Source organism: Spermophilus citellus (genome assembly GCF_964194105.1).
Source record: "Spermophilus citellus genome assembly, chromosome: 5".
In the NCBI taxonomy this organism is placed as follows: domain Eukaryota; kingdom Metazoa; phylum Chordata; class Mammalia; order Rodentia; family Sciuridae; genus Spermophilus; species Spermophilus citellus.
Window position 1 is genome coordinate 40,362,331 of NC_138186.1, and position 11,771 is coordinate 40,374,101.

The window sequence follows — 11,771 nt, forward strand, 5'->3', positions numbered from 1 at the left end:
TAATTCAAACTTGCTAGTTATTTTCCATTTTAAGTACATACATGTTTAAAAGTCACATGGACAATAACAAAGTTCTTTTGCTGAGTAATTCAGTATTTTGTGTAAGGTAAGTGGGATAATGAATTTTTAAATTTATATTATTATTTTCTTTAGCCATGAGGATGTATTTCATAAAATCCACACTCTTCTCTAAAATGAGAAATGTTCAGAAGGGCAAGGAAGGCAGCATCTCTGTAATAAAGTTGTCAGGTACTCTTTCCATCCCTTTGTTGTAAGGGTGTCAGTTTAAATTCTGAGGGTTATAAGTCACAATTTTTCCTTCTCAGTTTCATTAAGTCCTCAATGCCACCCTTTGTACTAGTATACAAAACTACTCGGAATCAACATGTGAATGTTGCCCTTTGATTAGATGAATTTCTAGCAATAATAAAACCATAATAATTCCATCTAATCCTAAACATTGTCTCTATGCTCAAAATTTCAATGTTCTTATTACACACATTAAATCATTTAGTATCCACTTTAGGCTTTATAACAAAGGAAATGTTAGCATCCTCATTTCAGGACACTGTTATACTGTATTCATTCTTTTTTTTTTTTTTTTTTTGGTATCAGAAATTGAACTCGGGGGCACTTGACCACTCAGCCACATCCTCAGCTTTATTTTGTATTTTATTTAGAGACAAAGTCTCACTGAGTTGCTTAGTGTCTTGCCATTGCTGAGGCTAGCTTTTGAACCCTCCTGTCTCAGCCTCCAGGTCTGATGGGATTACAGGTGTGGGCCACCTTGCTGGGCCTGCTAGTCATTCTTAAAGTACACAATAACTGGGAGTTCTGAATACTAAAGGGAATTGAATGCCTTAATTGAGGTAGTGATATACTGAGACCATAAACTCAAGAGTTTCAACACTTCAAATAAAGCATGATTACATTTAGAACATGTATATTTTAGAATATGTTTCCCCTACACTTTTGAGTTTGATATTATGCAAGTGTTATATATGCTGGAGAATTTAGAAATTATCTTGGCCCAAATTGTTAGTCAGATAAAACTCTATGTCATATATGAGCATGGTCAGAATTACTTAGACTGTTAAAAAATTCTAAACTAACTGTATTATTAAATAATTGTACTATAAGACTCTTTTTACTTATATAGTGAATATATGTACATTCATATTTTTCATAAATGAAAAGAATTGACATTTTTATTGTTAATAGGCATAGTTATTGTACATATATGTAGTATACAGTGTGACATTTCAATACCTGCATACAGTGTGTTGTGATCACATTGGAGTAATTGGCATATCGTTCACCTCAGGAAAGATTGCAATTTTATATTTTTCTGCCCTGAATTATACTTGTATTTTATAAACAATAATTCTAGATTTTATCTTCAAGAATTTCTTTTATAATTAATTAATCTAACTTTAAGTGAAGTAATACCTCTAGTATGCTTTGAGGAAATTTATTAAATCACCTTCAAGGTAAATGGTGATTACCCATAGTTCCTGAATTTCTCTGGATATTTCCCTAAAGGTACCAGAAAAATTGTGACTAGTCAATTTTATTTACTCAGAAATATATTTAAGCTTTTAAAATTTATCCTTAGATATCATGCTGTGCATGTTCTGCTCTTATTCCATTATCTTTTGGATTCCATCTGCCATTTGGATCTTTTACTTCAAGTGATTTTCCTCTCCTATTTCATTACATGGTAATCTATTTACTCATAAATGTTGGAAGTCAGGTTGGTAAACTGCCAGACTCTATGTGTGTTAAAATTTTCTTTTCATTTCCCTTACATTTTCAGGCTACTGCATCTTATTTATAATTTATTTTTATCACATATGTTATCTTATCTACACTTAACACCACTTTTTAGTTTTACAAGGAAGAAAAGAATACAAGCAGAAATTAGTCACTTTCATCTGATGCCAAAATATCTCATTGAAAAGTGTGAAGTGAATTCATGAAATTTTGATCACATAATAGGAAAATATGTTTCATGTTTTATGCGCACATGATTTAATAAAAGCTTTATACTTTGTTTGAGAATATCTATCAAGAATACTCATTATGAAACATAAATGCTATTTTAATGTTGTTTAAAGTGAGACTGAGAAAGATTAATTATAAAGTGAAATCTAGGTGTTCCTAGGGCCACTGACCTAGGTATTTCCAAAGTTTAGAAAAGGCTACCAGATATGAAATGCACTGTCTTTCATATGCATATTAGCACTAAGATCTACACACATTCCAACCTTCCCTTGAAAATACATGGCCAATAAAACAAGTGTTTTTACTCACTTTGTTTTATAGATATCCTTCCATAAAAAAAATAGTGAAGCATTTTAAGTTTTCCAACTTTCAGATACAGACCAAAAAACTATAGCCCTCACATGTACATTTAAAGCTAGCTTCAAAACTGTTACTGTTTCGGTTGATATAGGGTACAAGAGAGAAAAACAACTAGATTAGAAAGTTAATTCATGTAATGCTTTGTACATGCTATTTCTATGCTTTCCTTGAGACCCTTGGACAGTTTGCAAAGAAGTCATTCATTTTAGGTTTATCCCAGAGGAATTAGCAGAGCAAATTTCTGGGGACAGAGCTCTCTATGAAAATGCTTATTAAATACAATTAGTTACTATTGAACTGAAGTCAGAGCCAAAATGACTTTGTAATATGTGCTCTGAAATAAAAACATATGTTTTCCCAATATATGAAATATAAATTTTGAATAAGATGCAATTAATAACAAATGAATAAATAAATGATATAACAGTATATTGTTAGAGTACAACATTTTTAAAAAATCTTCTGGGAAATTTAACAAGAAACTATTGAATATTCTACTTCATTAATTCTCAGATATGTCACACATTCTTTAATTATTTTTTTTAGTTTAAACAGAAAAGTGGCTCAAAATAAAACTTTGGGTAAATAAAAAGCAAATATTCCAATTGTTACCAAGTCATATCACCCCTCAGTTCTCATTTTCATGAGAAAGATTTTGATCTAGAGATCCAATCAAATAAGCAAAAAGAGTTTTTAAATTAAAATGGAAGTATGATCCACATGGAGTGAACCACCTCCCAGAGAGAACATGGCTTTGGGTTTTCAATGTTATAGGTTTATATTTGGTCTGCCTACCTCTGTCCTCAAGCCCAATACTTAAAGTATTTGGTATAGTTACTGTGGTCTGTGCCATGTATCAGTATGCCTGCACTGGTTTTGCAGTATGGTTGGTTCCCATAAACAGTGAGACATCATTTTAGGTAAAATAAGCCATCCATAGAAAGACAAATACTGCAGGAGATCTCTGAAATGTGTGAAGCCTAAAAAGGTTGATCTCATAAAAGTAGATGGTAAAATTGCAGTTACCATCTACTAGGAAAATGGTAAAATAGATGGTAAAATTGCAGTGTGGTGGTTTGACAGGGTTGTGGGCATGTTGGTCAAAGGATGTGGGGACAAGTGCATCGAGTACCGCATACATGACATATGTTAAGAATGTCTGAGTGGCAGGCCATTCCCCTTGTGCTAGGAGCATGAGCAGCAGGCTGCTTACCCTGTAGGCACAGCCCTGGGCATGAGGCCATATGTTGCAGTCCCTATGCTTGCTCCATGGCCCACTCTTCAATTGGTCACTGCAAAGACAGTTAGCATACATTGCATTGGTGGCTGCCTGTAATCTGCTTAGCTACTGCCCAAGTATATATCCATGGTAATTGCACAATAAAATCAGACCTGCTTTCTGCTTGGTCTCTGGAGGTCTTGATTAGCAACTCCACTGCCACACTCTCCTCTACCCTGTTCTGTGGACCTCCTCACTGGATGAGAGAAAGTTCATGCAGCTGGCACCTGAGCAGGGACCTGAGCTAAGCCTATAAGACAGTGTATGGCACCTCACAGAGCAGTGAGGAAGGGGAAATGGGGATGGGGAACCTACTGAGTTCCACCAAAGACTCACAATTGCAAGTGCTGTATACTCTCTTAGATACTAGAGGTTTAATACTGAATAAGAGAGAAACCCAGAAGTTCTGAGATGTTGTGATTGATACCAGTCCATGGATAAGTGCTGCTGATGTTTTTGATCCCAGGATATGGGACAAGATAACGACAAATGCACAGCAAGCTGAAGTGAGACAGGGGTATACTTTACCACTACTTTTTTTTCCTATTGTGATTGCCATTCAGCAAAGTTTAGGGGGCCCTGCAACAGACCATTGTTATATAATGATGGTCCTGAGGGAAGATGAGGTTGTGAAAGACAGGCAAAGAAAAAAAGCAGGGGCGACAATCTACCCCAAATCAAGCAACTGCAGCAGGCACAGGAAAGAGGGTTTGAGAATATACTTCAAAGCAAGCAACTACAACAGGTGCAGGATGGAGAGAGCAGGAAATAATACTGCTAATCTTCATGGTGCAGGAAGAGGTGACCACAAATAGTGCAGGTGTGCCTTCTACTGACAGGCAAAGATATGTCTTTCCCTCAGTCATTGGCAACTGCTTCCTTATGAGGCAATGCCAAAGCCAGCAAGGGACTATGACAGCTTAGAGATGACCAGGCCACCAGAAAGGCCCAAGCCATGGTCTCCCAGAAACCCATTCCAGAAGGCCAGAGATCCTTTTGAAGATCTATGTAAGATATTAGGTGAAAATTGGGGTAAGGGAATACAAGCTTTCCCAGTCAACATGGCCCCCACACCACAGTGCCCTGACACTTGGTATATATATGCATTGGGTACCCTGAGGGGGTTAAAGAAGGCAGTAAAAGAGGATGGGTCCCAGGGGCCATTTGCAGAGCACTCAGTCTTGAATTTAATTGCCCTCAAGACTGGAAAGACCTAGCCAAAGTTGCTCTTTATCCCGCAACAGTTTCGAAGTGAAAGGCATTTTTCTATAATGAATGTGAATAGCAGGGGGATGTAACCACACCACAAATGTTAACCTGCCAGCTGAATGCTTACAGGGAGAAGGAAGTTCCCCAGTGGTACAGGATACAGGCTCACCAAATTATTTTGATCAGATGTGGCTGTGTTCTCTGAGAGCCTGGAGGAAATTACCAGCTGGGGGAGGTATAGTTTCTATACAGAGCTTAAGGCAGAAAGCCACTGAGGACTTGCCATAGATTATTGACAGAGTAAACAAGGTGGTAGAAGGGAAGGTGTCTCATGAAGGAACCAGGATGGCCCTAGCCAAGGAATTGATCTGGTGCAGACTAAATATGGAACACAGAGCAGCAGTGGCACCAGTATGCAATGGCACACAGGATGACTGGAGTTTGGCCAACCAGGATATAGGGACATAAGCAGCTCAAGCCTCTCTGCTGGCCTCAAGCATGGAAGTTGCACAAAAGCAAGACTAAGGAGGCTTGCAGATAGATAGTCAGGGACTGAAAAAAAATGTGTAACTTTTCTCCCCATTGGCCCTTTACAACCTGTTGGAGTGAGTCCCCGAGAGTTAAAATCTAATGCTGTATGTCAAATGGATGTCACTCACTAGGCAACTTTTGGAAATTTAAAATATATTCATGTAGTCACTGATATTTGTTCAGGCTATGTAATGACCACACCCTCCATAGGAGAAACCACAAAAAAGGTCATCTTCCATCTACTTAAATGTTGTGGAAATATGGATGTTCCCATGTCTGTTAAAACTGACAATGGGCCAGCTTATAATAGCTAGACATTTCAGCAGTTTTCAATGATTGGGATATATAGCACTTAACTGGGATCCCCTACAACCCTTAGACTCAAGGCATCATAGAAAGAACACACAAGGAATTAAAGACCATGCTACAAAATAGAGGGGGGGAACTATGCCAAGTCCCCTAACTATGCCTTGAACAAAACCTTATTTGCTTTAAATTTTCTTTCAATTTCAAAAATTTTCTATAAAAATAGCAGTCCATAAGCATTGGGCCCCTCAACAGAGCCCTCCCACCAACCTATGGTCTCATGGAAGGATCCCAAAAACAAATGTATGAGATGGTCAGGGGCCCCTCCTAACCTTGGGAGGAGGGTTTACATATGTTAACAGGAGCCTCACCCCATCAGGGTTACTGCCAGAAAGTCAAGTCCTGGACACCCAGGACCACCAACCAAGAAGATGGAGGAACTAACTGTGGAGGAGAAACCTCATGAGCAAAGGACTCAACAGTGCAAATTGACCTCACATAAAGTAATCTGGGGTCATCTTAAAAATCTTGTTGACCAAGCCACCATATTGGCTCCTTTGCCTGGTGGCAACCCTATCCCTGGGCCTATGATGATGGTCCTAGTGTGTGCAGCGCTCACTTCTAACAGTGAAGCCTCTCTTCAGGTATATTGGGCTTTGGTCACTAGACCATCCTTTCTGGCTATTGCTAGTTGAGAAGAGGCTTTAACCTAAGCTCTTTTCCAGTAATTCCAACCTTATTGATTCTGAGTTATCTATCCAGGAGGCAATGGTACCCTGGAATACCAGCATTTCCATACCTACTCCGCCCATTTGTTTCGCCATAGTTGATGATGAGACCTACAATCAGGACAGTCCTCTCTGTTTTGCTCTTGTCAATAAAACTATTGTAGATAACTATAGTAAGTTATATGTTGGGCTATCTCTCACTATTCTGAGTTATAGTTAATGCTACCTATAGCCATAGAGTCCCACATGGCAAATGCAAGAAACCCTGCTGCCAACATGCCCAACAATGCTTTTTGGAAAGCCCCCCAGATAATGATAGCATCCCATGGAATCAATGTGTCACTGTCATACCTTATCTTCTTGATAAGAGGAATTTCTCGGGGGAAGAACAACATCTATGGGCCTGGGTGGGTGCAATTCCCTGGAATATAATGTGCCCCCAAACCACATGGGCTACTGCAGTAACTGCTACACAGGACAAGCCGTTTATGCAAGAAATCAGTATGGCATGATGGATATCATGCCGATATTGCTATCTGTTAGACCCATCAAATGGGCAGAAGCAGGCAAGATGAATGGGTCAACATTAAGTCTAGATCTTGACCATGGATTTACCTTTGTGCCAAATTATACCCATACCCAATATATACAAGCTTGTGTTACACCACCCTTTGGCATGGTAATAATCAATGATACTGATAGTATAAGTGTCACTCATACAGATATCCCCTGTACAGTCAATACATCCTGCTGGCTCACAAATTGTCTAACCCCTGCTATAAAAGCTAAATATATAGTTATCCTCAGAGTGCCCCCAGCAATCTGACTTCCAGTGAACCTGTCCAGAGAGTGGAGGAGTCCATGGGATGTGGAAATGAAGAATCTTCTGAATGAGATCCTCCACTGGACAAGGCGTGCAATTAGCCTCATCATCACTGAAATTATTGCCCTGGTAGCCACCATTGCTGCCACAGTCACTGTGGCTGCTTCACTCACTCAGAGTATCCAGACTGCTCAGACTGTAAACAATTTTTCTACTGCCATGGCAGAAGCCTTTGCTGTTCAAAATGACTTAAATAAACTGTCCAAAGCCACTATTTTAGTCATTAAACAAGAACTAGGCCTCCACCAGGAACAACTAGATAATCTGTTTATGTTACCAGGGCTCACTTGTGACCCTGGATTTCATACTATTTGTGTTACCCAATATGCTGTTCTTCTCCAGTTTTTCTCAGTATATTAAGGGCATTTGGGATGCTAACTATGTTATGACTATTCATAACCTTATGAAGGCAATTGTCAAAATCAATAAGACTAAGGTGTCTATCCTTCTTCCAGCGATTGACTGAACATTGGAAAAACCTGATAGCCAAATTAACTAATCCTTATAATGCTATACCCTGGCCCTACTGTTTATAATAGTGATAATATTTTCTTGCATTGTGAAATGCTTGTGTAGCCATGTGAAGACCACCAAACAGAAAACAGCAATGCTGGCTGAAGTCCTTGCATCACAGTCAGAGGGGGGAGATGTGGGGACAAGTGCATGGAGTACTGCATACATAGCATATGTTAAGTGTGTCTGAATGGCAAACCACTCCCCTGTGCTAGGCATGTGAGTGGTAAACCACTTAAGCCAAAGGCACAACCCTCGCCCTGGGTGTGAGGCTGCGTGTTGCAGTCTTGTGCTTGCTCCATAGCTGCCTCCGTGACTGGTCACTGCAAGGAAAGTTAGCAGAAATTGCATTGGTGGCTGCCTGTCATCTGTTTAGCTACTGCCTGAATTAATTTCATTTTGTCGCGTATGGATTTTCAGTTTTCCCAGAACCATTTTTTGAAGAGGCTATCTTTTCTCCAATGCAAGTTTTGGGCGCCTTTGTCTAATATAATTGTAATTTTGTGGATTAGTCTCTATGTCCTCTATTCTGTACCATTGGTCTGCCAGTCTGTTTTGGTGCCAATACCATGCTGTTTTTGTTACTATTGCTCTGTAGTATTCTCTGTTTAGAATGATGTTGGCCTGAGGCTTGGAGTATATCTAGCCTTCACAATGTTGAGATATATTCCTGTTATCCCTAGTTTTTCTAGTGTTTTGAACATGAAGCAGTGCTTTATTTTGTCAAATGCTTTTTCTGCACCTATTGAGATGATCATATGCTTCTTATCTTTGAGTCTATTGATGTGATGAATTAAATTTATTGACTTCTGTATGATGAACCAAACTTGCATCCCTGGTATGAATTCCACTTGCATGATCTTTTTGATATGTTTTCATATTCAATTTGCCAGAATTTTATTGAGAATTTTTGCATCTATATTCATTAGAGATATTGGTCTGAAGGTTTCTTTCTTTGATGTGTTTTTGCTTAGTTTTGAAATCAGAGACAGAAAGTAATTTAGGGTAGACAAGTATGTGGGGAGACAGTAGAGTACATTAAAAACACAATTATATATTTAGAAAAATACAGGATGTTAAAATAGTAAAATTTGGAGGGAGAAAGAAAAATAAAATAAGAAAATTTGCAAGATTCCTTTTCTCAAATCTTCACCAACATTTCTTATATTTTGTCTTTTTGATAATAGCCATTATAACAAGTGTGAGGGGATATATGATGTAAGTTTTAATTTCCATTTCCTTGATTGTTAGTGATTCATGCAATTTTTTCATGTCTCTTGGCCTTTGTAAGTGTTGCCTTGAGAAATGTCTCTTAGGATTCTTTGCTAATTTTAATAGAGGTATTACCTTTTTTTATTAGGTTGTCTGATTTTCTTACATTTCTGGATATTAACTCTTTATCAGATGGATAGTTGCAAATGTTTTTTTTCCCATTTTGTTTGATTCATTTTCTTTGCAAAAATCTTTTCATTCAATGCAATTGCATTTATCAATTATTTGTACTTGTTGTGTGTGGTTTTGGCTTCATATCCAAAAGACATTGCTCAAATCATTTCTTCTAGGAATTTGAAATTTTGAAAAATAAATGAATCTACTGAGAGTAGAAGGATAGGAATTCCCCATGGGGCAATTAACTCTACTATTTATTAAAGCTACTGGCATAAGAGTAAAAGTAAAATTTCAAAAATAAAATTTAATTTTGTGCATCAATGACAAATCCTCTGAGAGGGAAATGAGGAAAACTACCTCATTTACAATAGCCTCAAAAAATACTTGGGAATCAACTTAATGAAATAGGTGAAAGATCTACACATTTAAAACTACAGAACCCTAAAGAAAGAAATCAAAGAAGACCTTAGAAAATGAAAAGATCTACCTTGTTCTTGGATAGGCAGAATTAGTATTATAAAAATGACCATACTACCAAAATGCAATTCCAATAAAAATTCCAAAGACTTTCCTCATAGAAATAGAAAAAGAAATCATGAAATTTTTCTGGAAAAACAAGAGACCCGGAATAGCTAAAACAATCTTTAGCAGGAAGAGTGAAGTCTGCCATCACTATACCAGACCTTAAACTATACTGCAGAGCAATAGTAACAAAAGCAACATGGTATTGGCACCAAAACAGACTGGTAGACCAATGGTTCAGAATAGAGGACATAGAGACTAACCCACAAAATTACAATTATCTTATATTAGACAAAGGCACCAAAAACATACAATGGAAGAAAACCTCTTCAAAAAATGGTGCTGGGAAAACTGGAAATCCATATGCAACAAAATGAAATTAAATCCCTATTTCTCACCATGCACAAACTTAACTCATAATGGATCAAAAACCTAGGAATAAATCCAGACACTCTGTATCTAAAAGAAGAAAAAGTAGGCCCTAATCTTTAAATGTGGGATTAGGCCCCAACTTCCTTAACATGACTCCAATAGTGTAAGAATTAAAACCAAGAATCAATAAATGGAATGGAATCAAGCTAAAAAGTTTCTTATCAGCAAAAGAAACAATCTGTTATGTGAACAGAGAGCCTACATCCTGGGGGCAAATTTTTACCCCTCACACATCAGATAGAGCACTAATCTCTAGGGTATACAAAGAACTCAAAAAGCTAAGCACCAAAAATCAAATAAACCAATCAAAAACTGGGCCAGGGACCTGAACAGACACTTCTCAGAAGAGGATATACAATCAATAAACAAATATATGAAAAGATATTCATCATTTCTAGCAATTAGAGAAATGTAAATCAAAACTACTCTAAGATTTCATCTCACTCGTATCAGAATTGCAGCTATTATGAAGACAAACAACAATAAGTGTTGGCAAGTATGTGGGGAAAAAGGTACACTCACACATTGCTGGTGAGACTGCAAATTGGTGCAGTCAATATGGAAAGCAGTATGGAGATTCCTTGGGAATCTGGGAATGGCACCACCAGTTGACTCAGGTGTCCCTCTCCTCAGTCTCTACCTGAAGGACTTAGAAAGAGCATACTACAGGGACACAGCCACATCAATGTTTATAGTAGCACAATTCACAATAGATAAACTGTGGAGCCAACCTAGATGCCCTTCAGTGGATGAATGGATAAAAATGTGGCATATATACACAATGGAATATTACTCAGCAACAAAGAGAATAAAATCCTGGCATTTTAAGGTAAATGGATGGTGTTGGAGTAGATAATGCTAAGTGAAGTTAGCCAATTCCAAAAAAACAAATGCTGAATGTTTTCTCTGACATATAGAGACTGATACATAGTTGGGTAGAGAGAGGGAGCATTGGAGGAATAGAGGAACTCTAGGGCAGAAGGATGGGAGGGGAAGGGAGGAGGCAGGGGTTAGCAAGAATGGTGGAATGTGATAGACATCATTATCCAGAATACATGTTTGAAAACACAAATTGGTATGAACATGCTTGAAATATAACCAGAAATATGAAAAATTGTGCTCTATTTGTGTAATAAGTATTGTTATGCATTCCACTGTCATTTATTTTAAAAAAATCAATAAAAAATAAAAACGTTCTACTTTTCAATCCCCAACCCTTTGGAGTATCACAAAATTACACATTACATTTTAAATGTAATTAAAATGACAATTAATCTATGATGTAAATGTCCTTTGACTAAATAGTCCATAAAAATGCAATAGTATATCCTTGATTTGGTGTGTGTTTCACTCTTCAAAGTCTCCAATGAGATTTGTACACCTATGAAATTATTTTGTATCCACCCTCAAATCCTATGAATAAGGAAATATTAGTGTCCATATTTTAGGAATTAGGTAGCCTTTCATTGTTATCATATGCTATTAACTGGGAATATTCTTAAGTAAAAAGGCATTCAATACCTTAAATGAGACAGTGAGATAGTGAGGTGATAAGTTCAGTTTCAAGATTTCAAACAAAGCATGGGTGCTCTAGATACATATCTTGGATATGTTA